Here is a 14,029-nt window from a genome sequence, read left to right on the forward strand (position 1 = left end):
AAAAACCAACGTAATGAGTGACGGCTTGCGGTGGCAGCGACCACCTTTAAAACCACACTCAGGAGGCAGAGGGCAGAGGCAGGCAGGTCTTTGGGAGTTTGAGACCAGTTTTCTCTCTGTAGCAAGTTCTAGGTCAGCCATGAGATCCTGTCTCAAATAAATAAATAATGATGATGCAAAAGACAGGGGGCTAAATGGCATACTTTTATTTGTTTATACTGAAAATATTATTTATATAGCTGACTTATATAAATATTTTTCATTTACTTCACTACGTGTGGGGAAAAATTCTTGGAAATTAAGACTTTTTTTAGCAATGGCATTTTTCTCATTTGCTCTCCATCTTATTTTCTGAGAACCACCACCTCTGAATCTGGCACTGGCTGGGCTGGCTGGCCAGCGAGCTCCTGGAATCTGTCTGTCTCCACTCCCAGTGCTGGGGTACAGAAACATGTCAGCACTGTTTTATGTGGGTGCTGGAGATCTGGACTCAGGTCCTAATGTTTGCAGGACCAACATTTCACTGACTGAGCCTTCTCTCAAGCTTTGAACAGGGTTGTATAACCTAGAAGCAGAGAGACTCGCTGTCTAATCCATGGTGGTTTGAGATGGCACTGACCAGGTGGCTCACGGGAAAAGGAAAAAGCCAGTGCTGTCCTGGTAAACAGGGTGAAGGTTCCCTCTGGTCCAGCCAGACACAGGTGTCATCTTAGCTTCCAGGGGTGTTTCCTAGTTTGAGTGCTGGACCACCCCATGGCCCTAAGTCAGTACTGACTTCCTCTAATGCAAAGACCGGCGCTTTCTTGTTTTCGAGGGATGACTTCACTAGCGACATTCTACCCTGCCATGTTCAGCATCAACAAGTCAAACAGCGGCCAGACTGTCAACTGCAGAAAAGATTAAAGAGATTGTCCGTCATATAGACCGAAAACACCTGTGAAGAATTAATATACTGGTTTTCTTTGGGACCTCCCCCTCCCCGTTAGCACTTCCCATCTTTCATGAGCTTTGAGCTCCAAACTCTAGTCCCTGGGGGAACTGAGCAGACCTACAGCAACTGGAAACAGAGAGAGGCAAACAAAGAAATAAACACAGGAATCTGGCTTCAGGCCTGGAAACTCGGGGAGGGAGAGATAAGGGGGAGGTCATGAGAGTTAGGTGCTCGGTCCTTGAGAAAAGGGGGCCTGGACTTCCTTTTCACATTGGTCAGGTGGAATTGAGACTTAGTGAGGGGTCCACAGACACTCTGACTGCATTTAGAGGGCCAAAGACTAACCAGAGTGTGCTACTCAACTGTGATCCCAGGAAGAGGCAGGCGGATGCAGAGAACAAAGCCATTATTGGCCACAGAATGAATTTTAAGCCAGCATGTCACAGATCACCTGACTAAGCTGTAGAAAAACGGATCGCTGCATACCTCTGAGAAGAGGCCTTAACCAAATGGGCTTTGCAGTGAGCCTGAAGGTCATAGCAGGACCAGAGGGTGTTAGCCTGGCTAGACCATGCCAAGGAGCTAATCTACAACCCCAAAAGTATTCGCTGGCAATCCTGGAACATAAGTACATGCATAGCAATAGTAAAGGGAATTTAACGGACGTTTTTGCCTCCTGTGAGGGCTGATCCCGGTTGTCATCTGGAATCAACTTAAACCCAGGCAGCTGGACACATCTGTGAGCCACTTTTCTTGATTGCATCATTTGAGGTGGGAAGACCAACCCTAAATGCAGGCCACACCTGATGGCAGCCCTCATAAAGGACATGAAAGAAGGAAGCTTTTCTTCTATACCTGCTGATTCTCACCCTCACGGGCAGTTCATCCATCCTGCTGCTGGACATTCCTTCACCAATATTAGTACCTATTTCTTTGCAATTCCAACATCCTGAAGTCCTGATACCCAGCCTTGTGGACTGAACAACTTGGATTCTTGGCTTTTTATCAGGAGACAGCCATTGTTGGACTACTCGGACCACAGCCTGTAAACCACTCTAATAATCTCCTTTTAATATCTCTAGATTCATCCTATCAGTTCTGTTCCTCTAAAGAACTCTGACTAATATCACCCAAGGAAAAGTTATAAACAACAATAACAATATCTGAATCTAGCAAGAGAAAAACTTGCAATATTGTGCACATCTGTCTTTGTGGATGAGATGTAAACTCAGGACACACAGAAAGTTCAAGCAAGATGATAGTCATTGTATGACTTACTCAAAAAGAGGTATGGAAAAGACCACAAACCAGGACAGTTTTGAGTAGAGTCCCACAGTCACCCAGTAAATTGAAATAGCTCCCCTGAGCCTACTGCCTCCCTCCCTCCCTCCCTCCCTCCCTCCCTCCCTCCCTCCCTCCCTTCCTTCCTTGCCTTCCTCATAGGGTCTCACTGCATAACCCAAGCAGACCTCAAACTCCAGATTCCTCTGCCTCTGAGTCCTAAGCTAAGATGACAGGTGTGTGCCGCCACGGCCCCGATATGTTCTCTAACAATGAACCAAGAACCGAGCCCTCTTTTTCTTTTGGTTTTTCGAGTCAGGGTTTCTCTGTGTAGCTTTGTGCCTTTCCTGGAACTCACTCTGTAGACCAGGCTGGCCTTGAACTCACAGAGATCCGCCTGGCTCTGCCTCCCAGTGCTGAGATTAAAGGCGTGTGCCACCACTGCCCGGCCTAGCCCTCTTTTTCTTTTAAGATGTTCAATAAACCAGATAATTCTTTTTAAAAGTTAGATTCCTTTATCTTATGTTTATGTTTATAAACGTTTGCCTGCATGCATGCGCACCATGTAAATCCCTGGTGGCTGCGGAGGTCAGAAGAAGTGTTGGATCCCCTGGAACTGGAGTTATGGGTAGTTATGGGTAGTTCATTGCTGGGAACTAAATCCAGGTCCTCTGCAATATCAACACATGCTTTTAACTGCCAATCCGTCTCTCCAGTCCCCCAGGTTTTTGTTTTACTTAGTTTAAGACAAAGTCTCAGATTTGAACTCCCACGGTACCCAGAAGCCCTGTGTCACAGGAAGGCCTGGTGAGGTCCTGTGTCACAGGAAGGCCTGGTGAAGTCCTGTGTCACAGGAAGGCCTGGTGAAGTCCTGTGTCACAGGAAGGCCTGGTGAAGTCCTGTGTCACAGGAAGGCCTGGTGAGGCTTCTGCCCGGGCTCTCCAGGAGCTGGAGTTACAGGTGTGAACCACCAGTCCATGCTCTCCATCCCTCTAAAGCCACCGTAATCAGCTCAGTTCCGGTCCTTTCAATTCCACCCCTTGAAGTCCTCCCCTTCTTTCCAAACTCACTGTCGTCGCCTTATCCCAGATTCTCATCGGTTCTAATCTACAGACGATGTAAGATAACATATTGGCTCTCATAATAGAGCGGGCACTGCAGTGTTTGTAATAGTTCATTAACTCTTGTCGAATTTCACTGGACCTACAAGGTCTGTAATATTTTTATCTTGATTGCACAGTTAAGAAAGCCAAGACGGCCAGGCAGTGGTGGCACACGCCTTTAATCTCAGCACTGGGAGGCAGAGGCAGGCGGATCTCTGTGAGTTCGAGGCCAGCCTGGGCTACAAAGTGAGATCCAGGAAAGGTGCAAAGCTACACAGAGAAACCCTGTCTCAAAAAACCAAAAAAAAATAAAAAATAAAAAATAAAAAAAAAAGAAAGCCAAGACATAAACAGACTAAACCAGTTGTCTGTTACCATGTGCCATAAAATAGTTAAGCCAGGAAACCTGGACCTGATGGGAAGACTTTCACAGTCTTTCAGTGATTCCCTCTCACATTTGGTACGGGTAAGATTTCACGGTCTGCTTTCTAGTCCCATCTCCTGGGCAGATTTCCCTGACAGTCCCTCCTTCTTATGAATGAACCAGATCTTCCCACCCCCACCTGTTGCTGGAGGGCTTCTCTCCAGGTTCCCCAAGCCCTGCAGTCCCACAATCCACTTATAAATAATCACTCAGACGCTTATATCACTTATAAACTGTATGGCCATGGCAGGCTTCTTGCTAACTGTTCTTATATCTTAAATTAACCCATTTTTATAAATCTATACCTTGCCATGTGGCTGGTGGCTTACCGGCGTCTTTACATGCTGCTGGTCATGGCAGCAGCTGCAGTGTCTCCCTCCTCAGCCTTCTGCTTCCAAGAATTCTCCTCTCTCCTTGCCCACCTACTTCCTGCCTGGCAACCTACTTCCTGCCTGGTCACTGGCCATCAGTGTTTTATTTATATAGAGCAATATCCACAGCACTTCCCCTTTTTTTCTTTTTTTAAAAAGGAAGGTTTTAACTTTAACATGGTAATATTACATATAATAATTACCGAGCAAGAATTATAGTTACAATATTAAAGAAGATGTCCTATCTATCTTATATTTGTGAGTTTAAGGTTTTATATCTAACTTATCTTTTATCATAACTGAGGAAATTACAACTATTTAGTTTTCAACCACATCAAAGACCTGAGAAGGAACATAATGCTACCTGAGAAATGGTAGATGGATGCAAGCAACTTTCGGGAATCTTGCAAAAGTAGACAGAGACAGCTGGCAGCCTGGACAGTCACCTAATGTTTCTCAGCATTGTTGGTGCATTTAAATTGGCTACAGGCCTAGAGTATCTGACAGACCATTTTTAGAAGCAGGAATTCTGAGAGACCATCTTACCCTGTCTTGGCAAAGTACAGTGGTCACTTTCCTTGTGTCCCGCTTGTCCAGAAAGGACAGCATTGCATTTGTACTGTCAGCTGTCAAGGCAAGGGCAGTTCTTTGCCCAGTAGGCCATTTTGTGCCAAAAAGACAAACTTCCAAATGGAAATGTCTTAGAAGCCCAACATTCTCTCGGGATCAATTGGTTCAGCCAGGAGCAATTGTGTCTCACGTCAACAGAATTTTAAGTTATTTAAATGCCATATTCTCTAGGTCTGTGAAGTGTTTGAAGATTACCTATCTATCTGAAATATATCTATGTATACCTAGAAGACTTAACTAACATGGCTACAGATATAATTATCATAGATGACTAATTATTAATCTGTTTTTTAATTATCCATTACAATTTTAAATGAGTTACATAAACATAATACCTCAAACAAGAATAGAAATATATATATACAGTATAACAAAATTAACTTTAAGTTTGTATCAATAAACTAAAATTTATACCAATGTAAAACATTTTAAACAAGTTGTTCTTTAAAAGTAGGTTCATTAATCTACCCTTTTATCTTATCATCTCCATATCCTCCTATATATCTATATCATATACCCTTTTCTTTTTTAGAAAGAGATCACATTTATAATCAACCTGTTTTAAATAAAAATATTGGTTTTTCTCTGTCCCACACCAGAGGGCTCTTGTGATTTGGGACACAAGAATCTCTTAACCATTTTTTTTTAAAGCAATATGTCTGGGTTTAGAGGGGGAGTGAGCCAATTCCACCTCTAAAGCCAGCTTGGTATGTTTGGAAATTTGAGTTATAGTTACAACTTAGTATATATAATATCTTAGATAAAACATTTTAAGTATTAGATTCAGGTTCTTTAGGATAGGACACCTTTGAATGATCTTTATAACATGCTGTTTACCTATGCTCTATACTTCTCTGGATTTTAGTATGTGTTTCTTGTTTGATATTGTTTGCATTGGTTGTAGTTACATCTTATCTAGGTCATTATCCCTCATTATTTCTGGACAATATTTGATAACCATTCCTTTGTATATAGTCTTGTATTAGTTTAGAACCTTCTTATTTAGACAAAAAGGGGGAGATGTAGTGGGTAGCCATTCCAGCTTGGATCTGGAAGTTCCAACCCCCATTGAGACTCTGGCAACTGTCACGCCTACGAGGCGGGGCGAGGGGAGGTGCTGGAAACCTGAGAGCTGGATGGGCCAGCGCTCGCTCTGTGCGCGCTCTGTGCCTGGACCCTGGACGGTGGAGATTGACCGAGCAGAGCTCCAGAGAACACCGCTGGATTGCGATACACCTTCCCCAGACCCCCACAACCTATCTATTCCTCCATTTGTAAGTCATCCACTAAATAAATCTAAATCTTCCTTTTAACTACGTGGAGTGGCCTTTATATTTTCCCCAATACCCACCTCCCACCACACACACACACACACACACACACACACACACACACACACACACATTCACCACACATACACGTGAGCGAGACACACACACATACTGATCTCTCTTCCCAATTGCCATTTCTCTTTTTATTTTTATTTTTTCTTTAATGCTGAGGATAGAAATCAAGGCCATGTACACACTAGGGAAACACTCCATGACCAAGCTCCCCACTGTTTTTCAGAGTGCATTGAAGGTGGGTATGATAGCTTACTCCAGTACTGGTGAGACTCTTTTAAAAATAAATAAATAAATAAATAAATAAATAAATAAATAAATAAATAAATAAATAAATAAACAAGAGTACACATCCTCAGCACTGAACTAATTATATAATGCCCATTCTGGTTTTAGAAATACCCTTTTTAAGAAGTATCCTGTCCTAAAATATGTAACATTAAATTCTGATTAAAAATAATCTGATCAGTGTTTTTTTAAAGCAGTTTTCTCTACGCTGTGAGCATCCTAATATTGTGCTTTTTTGAGACAGAACATCCTCTCAAAACCAAGTCAGCATATGTTTCCAAACTCAGTTATCCCAGCAATATTGTACGACAACACAACATGACCATTCCAGTTTAAAGACAAGGAAAACTTCATCTGGCATTCCACACGTAGAATAAAACAATGTCGTAACACAATGAATGTCTTGAGAATTAAAGATAAAACAATGCCAGCATGGTGGCACAGGCTAAGGCAGGAGAATTACCATGTGTTCATAATGAGAACCTACCTCAAATAAACAAAAAACCATCAACAACAAACCATTAAGTCCCAAGCCTCTGGCCCTGGACATAGTAAGTCTAACCAGTGACCCTTACTGACCAGTGCTAAGTGCCAGACATCTCTGCTGGCCTAGACACACACAGCTGCTCTGAACTGTACAGAAATGGATTTTCTTCTTTCCCTACAACCACACCTCCTTTCTTCCGTGTTCACTCTAACCCTTGGAGCAACTCCTTGGTTCCCACGAGGCCCAGGCTTCTAACTTCTAGAGGACTTTTCACAAAACGAGACAGGGCTTCCCTCTGGGGACTTCGCAGCCCTGTTCCAGAGAATGCATTCTTACATTTTCCCAGCGTTTTAAAGGAATTTCCTTCCTGGCCTTCGGATCTCCATGCCCACTTCTTGTCGTTTGGGAGTTGACGGTTTGCAGTCCTGCCTTCGTCGGGTCAAGCCAGCACAGCTCTCGAGGACCCTGGAAGACCAGCTGGCTCTTTTCAGACGAACCAAGCAGGACTCCCTCAGCTCAGCGTCGAGTTCCAGCCTCTCTCAACTGCGCCTCACTGTTTACACTCTCTGAGGGAGGAACATCCTGTGAAGGGATGGCACTGTTTTTCAGGAGGCCATGCCTCACTGTGCCCAGCTCTGACTGTACTGTCTCTCCCAGGATTTACACAACTTTGTGGTGATATTGTGTTCCCCAAAATATTGTGTACCTTAATAAACTTATCTGGGGTCAGAGAACAGAAAAGTCACTTAGTTAGGCAGTGATAGCACACACCTTTAATCCTAGCATTCCAGAGATAGAAATCCCTCTGGATCTCTGTGAGTTCAAGGCCACATTGGAAAAAGCCAAGCATGGTGACACACACCTTTAATCCCAGAAAGCAAGCCTTTAATCCCAGAGAGTGATGGCAGACAGCAGAAAGATATATAAGGCGTGAGGACCAGAAACTAGCAGCATTTGGCTGGTTAAGCATGTGGCTGGTTAAGCTTTTAGGCTTTTGAGCAGCACAGTTCAGCTGAGATTCATTCTGGATGAGGACCCAGAAGCTTCCAGTCTGAGGAAACAGGACCAGCTGAGGATTTGGCAAGGTGAGATAGCTGTGGCTTGTTCTGTCTCTCTGATCTACCAGCATTGACCCCAATAACTGGCCTCTGGTTTGATTTTATTAATAAGAACTTTGAAGATTCATGCTACACAACTTCTTGGGGATTTTGGTGAGAAGAAAGGGACAAGAGGAAATCAGAGTAGGAAGAAAAGCCAGGAGACCCCAGACAAGCGCATTCTCAGAAAAGAAGCCCTGGAGCAATGGTTCCCAATCTTCCCAGCGTTGTGACCCTTTAATACAGTTCCTCATGTGGCGGTGACCCCCGGCCATAAAATTATTTCCTTGCTACTTCATAACTGTGGTTTTGCTACTGATATGAAGAGCAATGTAAATATCTGATATGCAAGATGTTTGATCCCCAAAGGGGTCAGGACCCACCGGTTGAGTACTGCAGGTCTAGATGAGAAGATGCATGTGTTAGCAGAGCATGTGTTAGCATGCATTCTTTCACTTCATTCCTCGTAATAATAATGTTAGATGGTAGGGGAGACAGAATAATGTCTCACACCAAGATGTCCATCTCCTAATCCCCCCAAACTATGGCAGATATGTTTGTTATCTTATGGATCAAAGGAAAGTATGCAGATATAATTAGGCTCAGAAGTTTAAGATGAGGACATCAGCCTAGATTATCCAGGTTAGAATGAGCATGGGAGAGTCAGGAAAGAGGGAGATATATAACTGGACACAGACGCAGAGAGCATGGACGCACACTTAGAAAGCCGAGTGCCTTTGGATGCAGAGAAGAAAGAGCTCCTGCCGAATGCAGGTGGACTCTAGAAAAGAAAAAAAGTGCAATTACCTGGCCCCTTAGCGAAGATTCAGTGTAGAAAATTTTAAAAAAGCAAAACCAAAAATACAGCTTCTGTCACCCTCTCTGGACTTGTGACTTCTAGAACCACAAGGCAATAGGTCTGGTTTGTTTAAATCACTGTTTGTGATACATTAGTTTAATCCCAGCACCCAAGAAGCAGAGACAGTCAGATCTCTGAGTTCAAGGCCAGCCTGGTCTACAGAGTGAGTTCCAGGACAGCCAAGGCCACACAGAGAAACCCTGTCTTGAAAAACAACAAAATATCACAACAGTAGAAAACCAGTGTGTGTGTGGGGGGGGGACTGTTCATCATGTTACACATTATTTTACATATTTCCTGAGGTCAGACAGCCAGTTCTATAGAGGCCGAGTGTATAGAATCTGGGTGCTTCATTGTGCTGTATGGCGCTGGTGCAAAAACCAAGAGATTAAGAAGAGTGGATAGGGAGAAAGATTACCCTGGGATCAGGAAGAGGGGAACGGATATCAGAAGAGGTATAAATACAAATGAAGTCTGGAAAAGAGTTCCAACAATCCTTTCTCTAAAGCCAAGAAACAGGAAGATGTGAAGCAACAAGAAAACCTCAATGTAAACTGGTCCACGGGTCAGTAGCGGGTTATGGCCTCCTTTCCCCAAAACAGCTCTGGAGCAGAGTGAGCCGTACCGTGTTTAACTAACAAATCCACTGGATGTGCTGCTCTGTTCTCCCTTGTTGTTGGAAGACTACTAACATTTGGAGGAAAAGGACTCCATCCAGGAACTCTTCCTCCTTTACCTCAGGACCTCCATGTCAGTTAGGATCCATATGACCTCGAGGTCTTTGATACTAATGAATAAACACAAACCACAACAGGCGGAGGCCCTGGTCAAACCTTGTTCCCTTCTCATACTGCAAAGTGGTTTCTTGGAATGCATGGGGTGGGCCCTCCTGGGCCTGACCTACCTTACAAATTGTTGCCCTACACTTCTATCACTATCCTTGAAGGAGGCTTGCTAGAATATTACAGGAAGAAGAGTGAACTAGAGCTTGACTCATACCAGGCCCAGATAACATTCTGAGTGTTTGATGAGTTACTGATGCATCCGTACTGAGACTGAGGGGTCTAGGGCCAACGGCCTGGGATTCCGGGTTCTTATAGCATGTGACAGCTTTGCAGGGCCCCGGCAGCTGAATAGCTCTTCTATTGCCTTTGTTCAAAGGATTTCCTAATCTCATACTGTGGAAGAGCAAATATACAACTATAACCAGGAAAAACACCACCAAGAGGGAAGAGGGCAGATCACAAGAACACATTGGTTAAAAGAAGAAAAAAAAATAACTTGTAATGCCAGTTCTTAGACCCTTATTTCCCACTTTTTCCCAAGCACCGCCTGAGGTTGGAGGGAATTTACCCCTCATTTTTAATATTCATGGAGACTGTTCAAGGGGAAACAGCGGCAGTGTGACAGAAGGAGGGCCCTGCCAGAGGTGTTGCTACAAGCAGCTACCTTGTAAAGTTAACTTGCTTTGACAAGTTCCAGATGTGACTCACATGACCAGAAACTCTGAGATCGTGAAGCCTAACACCGTTCCAGAGATGTAATCTCTGTGAGAGAGAAGAGTGTTTGGACAATCCTTGTCTCTTTCTAGGTCCGAAAACCAGAATGTATTTTGGTTTCTAATTTTAATTTTAAGGCTGACATATGAGATGTTCTGCTTTATACACTGTCTCTAAGAAGGCACTAATAACTCTCACTTGTGGGCCTCTGTTTTCTCCTCTGGCTTTGGTCCCCACATACAGCTACGTAATGACTACAAGAAGTCATTATATTCTTTTGTAGCTTGGGCTAGAGAGATTGCTCAGTGGGTAAAGTCCTTGTCCTACAAGAGGAAGAACCTGAACTGGATCCCAAGAACCCACATTCAAAAGAGGGGGATTGTGTTGGGAGTTTGTGATCCCGACACCAGGAAGACAGAGAGGAAGGTGGATCCAGCAGGCCTGGCCCAGCTGGTGAGTTCAAGGTCAGTGAAAGGCCCAGTCTCACCAAAACAAAGTGTAGACGGAACTGGAGAAATGATGAACCCTGAGGATGGCCTCCAGCCTCCACCCACACGCACACTAATGTGTGCCCTCCCACACACATGTGCAGACACTCACATACAAAGTACTTAACTCAAGATCTTCCAGGAGACCCTGACCCCAACTGGCTCCCTTATATACAGCAGTTTCTCTGAGCTCGAAGTCACTGTTTTGGAGGAATAGTCACATGCGGGTAATTCTAGCAGCAAATGTCTAATCGTAGCTTTGTCGTATGCAGAGCAGCTTCTGGTATGGTAAAGGGGCATCATAATTTAGCTCCAATGTCAGATCATGTGACATTCCAATTTCTACTTGACCAGAGGGATGAGAATGTATTAGAAGGCATCAGAAACAGGGCTAGAGAGACAGCTCTGTGGGAAATAGCACTCGTTGTTCTTACAGAAGGCCCGGGTTTGATTCCCAGCACTCACACAGCCGCTCACAGCCATCTGTAACTCCCGTTCCGGGGTTCTGACTCCCTCTTCTGGCCTCCATGGTCACTGAACTGCGTGCGGCATGGGGGACAAAGACATACATTTAGGCAAAACACTCACACACATAAAGTCACTATCACAGAAGAAAAGCAACAGTGTAGGGTTTGACTTGTTAACGTTTAGAATCGTCGCTATTGAAGCAATCTACCGGCTGCAGCATTTGCTCCCAGCTGCACAGGCAGCCGCAAGGGAAGGCTCAGTGTGTCTTTGCCCCGACTTCCGATAGACAGGGGCACTGAATCCAGGCTTGCCGGTGCTCTCTGTAATTCCAGCACGTGGGACTGAGCACAGGAGGAGGGAGGGGGAAGCCAAGGTTAGCCTCGGCTACTTGGTGAGTCTCGGGCAAGCCTGAGTCCCGTGAGACCCACGTGCTAGTTACTTTCCATTGCTGTAATAAAACATCATGACCAGGGCAGCTATGGGAGGGAGGGGTTACCTAGATTTACAGTTCCGGTCTGTTAAGAGTCCATCACCCTCACCGTGCATACCAGCAAGCACCAGCCTGGCAGCAGGAATAACTGGGAGCTCACTTCTTAAATCCCAAGCAGTAAACAGAGAGTAAACCGGCAACGGCAGGTAGCTTTGAAACCTCAAAGCACGCCTTCTAAACCTACCCAAACAGAGCTACCAACTGGGGACAGAATGTTCAAAATCAAAGTATTCTGAATGGGGACATCCTCATGCAAACCACCACACTGTCTCAAAAAAAAAAAAAAAAAAAAAAAAAAGAACAGAAAGAAGGGGGAAGGGGAGAAGGGAGAGAGAGGAAGGAAGGAAGGAAAGAAGGAAGGAAATGACAAACTCTCAGAAAACACTAATTGCAATTCTGTATTAAAATGCTAAAGTAAAAAATAAAAATTTGTGACCTTTCTCCACATTAACTGACTTAATGCATGGTGATAATGTGTCTATACTCCTTTGTGATATTCATTTACTATGTATGCCTTTACACACACAAGCACACCTGCGTGTCATGTGCACATGGACTATAGCATGAAAACTGCAATCGTGATATTTCAGGAGCCAGTAAAAATTTTCCACGGAAGGCCAGAGAGTAGGACTGGGGGTAGACAGCTCGGTTAATAAAGTGCCGGGTGGTCTGAATGAGAATGGCCCACAGGCGCATGTGCTGTGGGACGGTCTGTATGGCAAATCTGTTGCTCTGATTGGTCAATAAATAAAACACTGATTGGCCAGTGGCTAGACAGGAAGTATAGGCAGGACTAACAGAGAGGAGAAAAGAAAGAACAGGAAGGCAGAAGGAGTCACTGCCAGCTACCGCCATGACAAGCAGCATGTGAAGACGCGGGTAAGCCATGAGCCACATGGCAAGGTATAGATTTATGGAAATGGATTAATTTAAGCTATAAGAACAGTTAACAAGAAGCCTGCCACGGCCATACAGTTTGTAAGCAATATAAGTCTCTGTGTTTACTTGGTTGGGTCTGAGCAGCTGTGGGACTGGCGGGTGACAGAGATTTGTCCTGACTGTGGGCCAGGCAGGAAAACTAACTACATTCATGTATTTATACAGTCTCCAGTTGGTGAACAAAAGGATTAGAAGGGTGGCTTTATTGGAGCAGATGTGGCCTTGTTGGAGGAAGTGTGTCTCTGGGGGTGGGCTTTGAGGTTTCACATGCCAAGCCCAGTCTCTCTCTCTCTCTCTCTCTCTCTCTCTCTCTCTCTCTCTCTCTCTCTCTCTCTCTCTCTGCCTGCCTGTAGGTCAGGATGTAAAGCTCTCAGCTACTGCTCCCTCCAGCACCATACTTCCCGCCATGATAATAATGGACTAAGCCTCTGAAACTGTAAGAAAGCCCCCGATAAATTCTTTTATAAGAATTGCCTTGGTCATGGTGTCTCTTCATAGCAATAGAAACCTAAGGCAGTACTTGCTTTACAAGCATGAGGATCTGAATTTAATTATCATAACCCATATTTTAAAAAGAAAAAGTTAGGCAGGTGTCACATGCTTATAATCCAGCTTCTGGGGGAAGGGCCTGGCAAATCCCTGGGGCTCAGTGGCCAACCACTCTTGCCTAATTGGCAAGCCCAAGGCCAATGATAGACCTTGTCCCAAAAACAAAGTTGATGGCACCCAAGGAAGGCCATCCTTAGATGTCCTCTGTCTTCCATGACCATGAGCATAAATGTACCCACAGACATGTATACCTGTAGACGAATTTCTAAATAGTCTTTATTAAATAAAAAACAGGGAGCCCAATATAGGGGTGAAAGCCTTAGAGATCAGGGAAATTAGGGAAAGTCACCAGCTAACCTCACCTCACCAACTCTGCAGCTCCCAAATGTGGGCTACTTCCTGTCTACCCACACTTTTATTGCCTTGCTGTTCTGCCCTCTCATTGCCTATCTTAGCCCAGTTACCTCACTTCCTTGTCACTGCCTGTCTGTACAGACCTCCAGGTCTCTATGGTTGGTACTGGGATTAAAGGCGTGTGTCACATTTGTCTCTGTTCCCTAGTATGACCATGAACACACAGAGCCCCTGCCTGCTAAGTGATCAAATTAAGGGCGTGTGCTGCCTGACTTTGTTTACTTAAAATGGCTGGCCTTTCCCCCCTATCTCCAGGCAAGCTTAATTTATCAAAGCACAAATAAAATATCACCACATATACCCACACACAAAAGGCCAAATAGTAACTAACTATGAATTTGATATTAAATAGACCACCCAATTCTATA

The sequence above is a fragment of the Peromyscus leucopus genome, chromosome 10 (genome assembly GCF_004664715.2).
Source record: "Peromyscus leucopus breed LL Stock chromosome 10, UCI_PerLeu_2.1, whole genome shotgun sequence".
Taxonomy (NCBI): Eukaryota; Metazoa; Chordata; class Mammalia; order Rodentia; family Cricetidae; genus Peromyscus; species Peromyscus leucopus.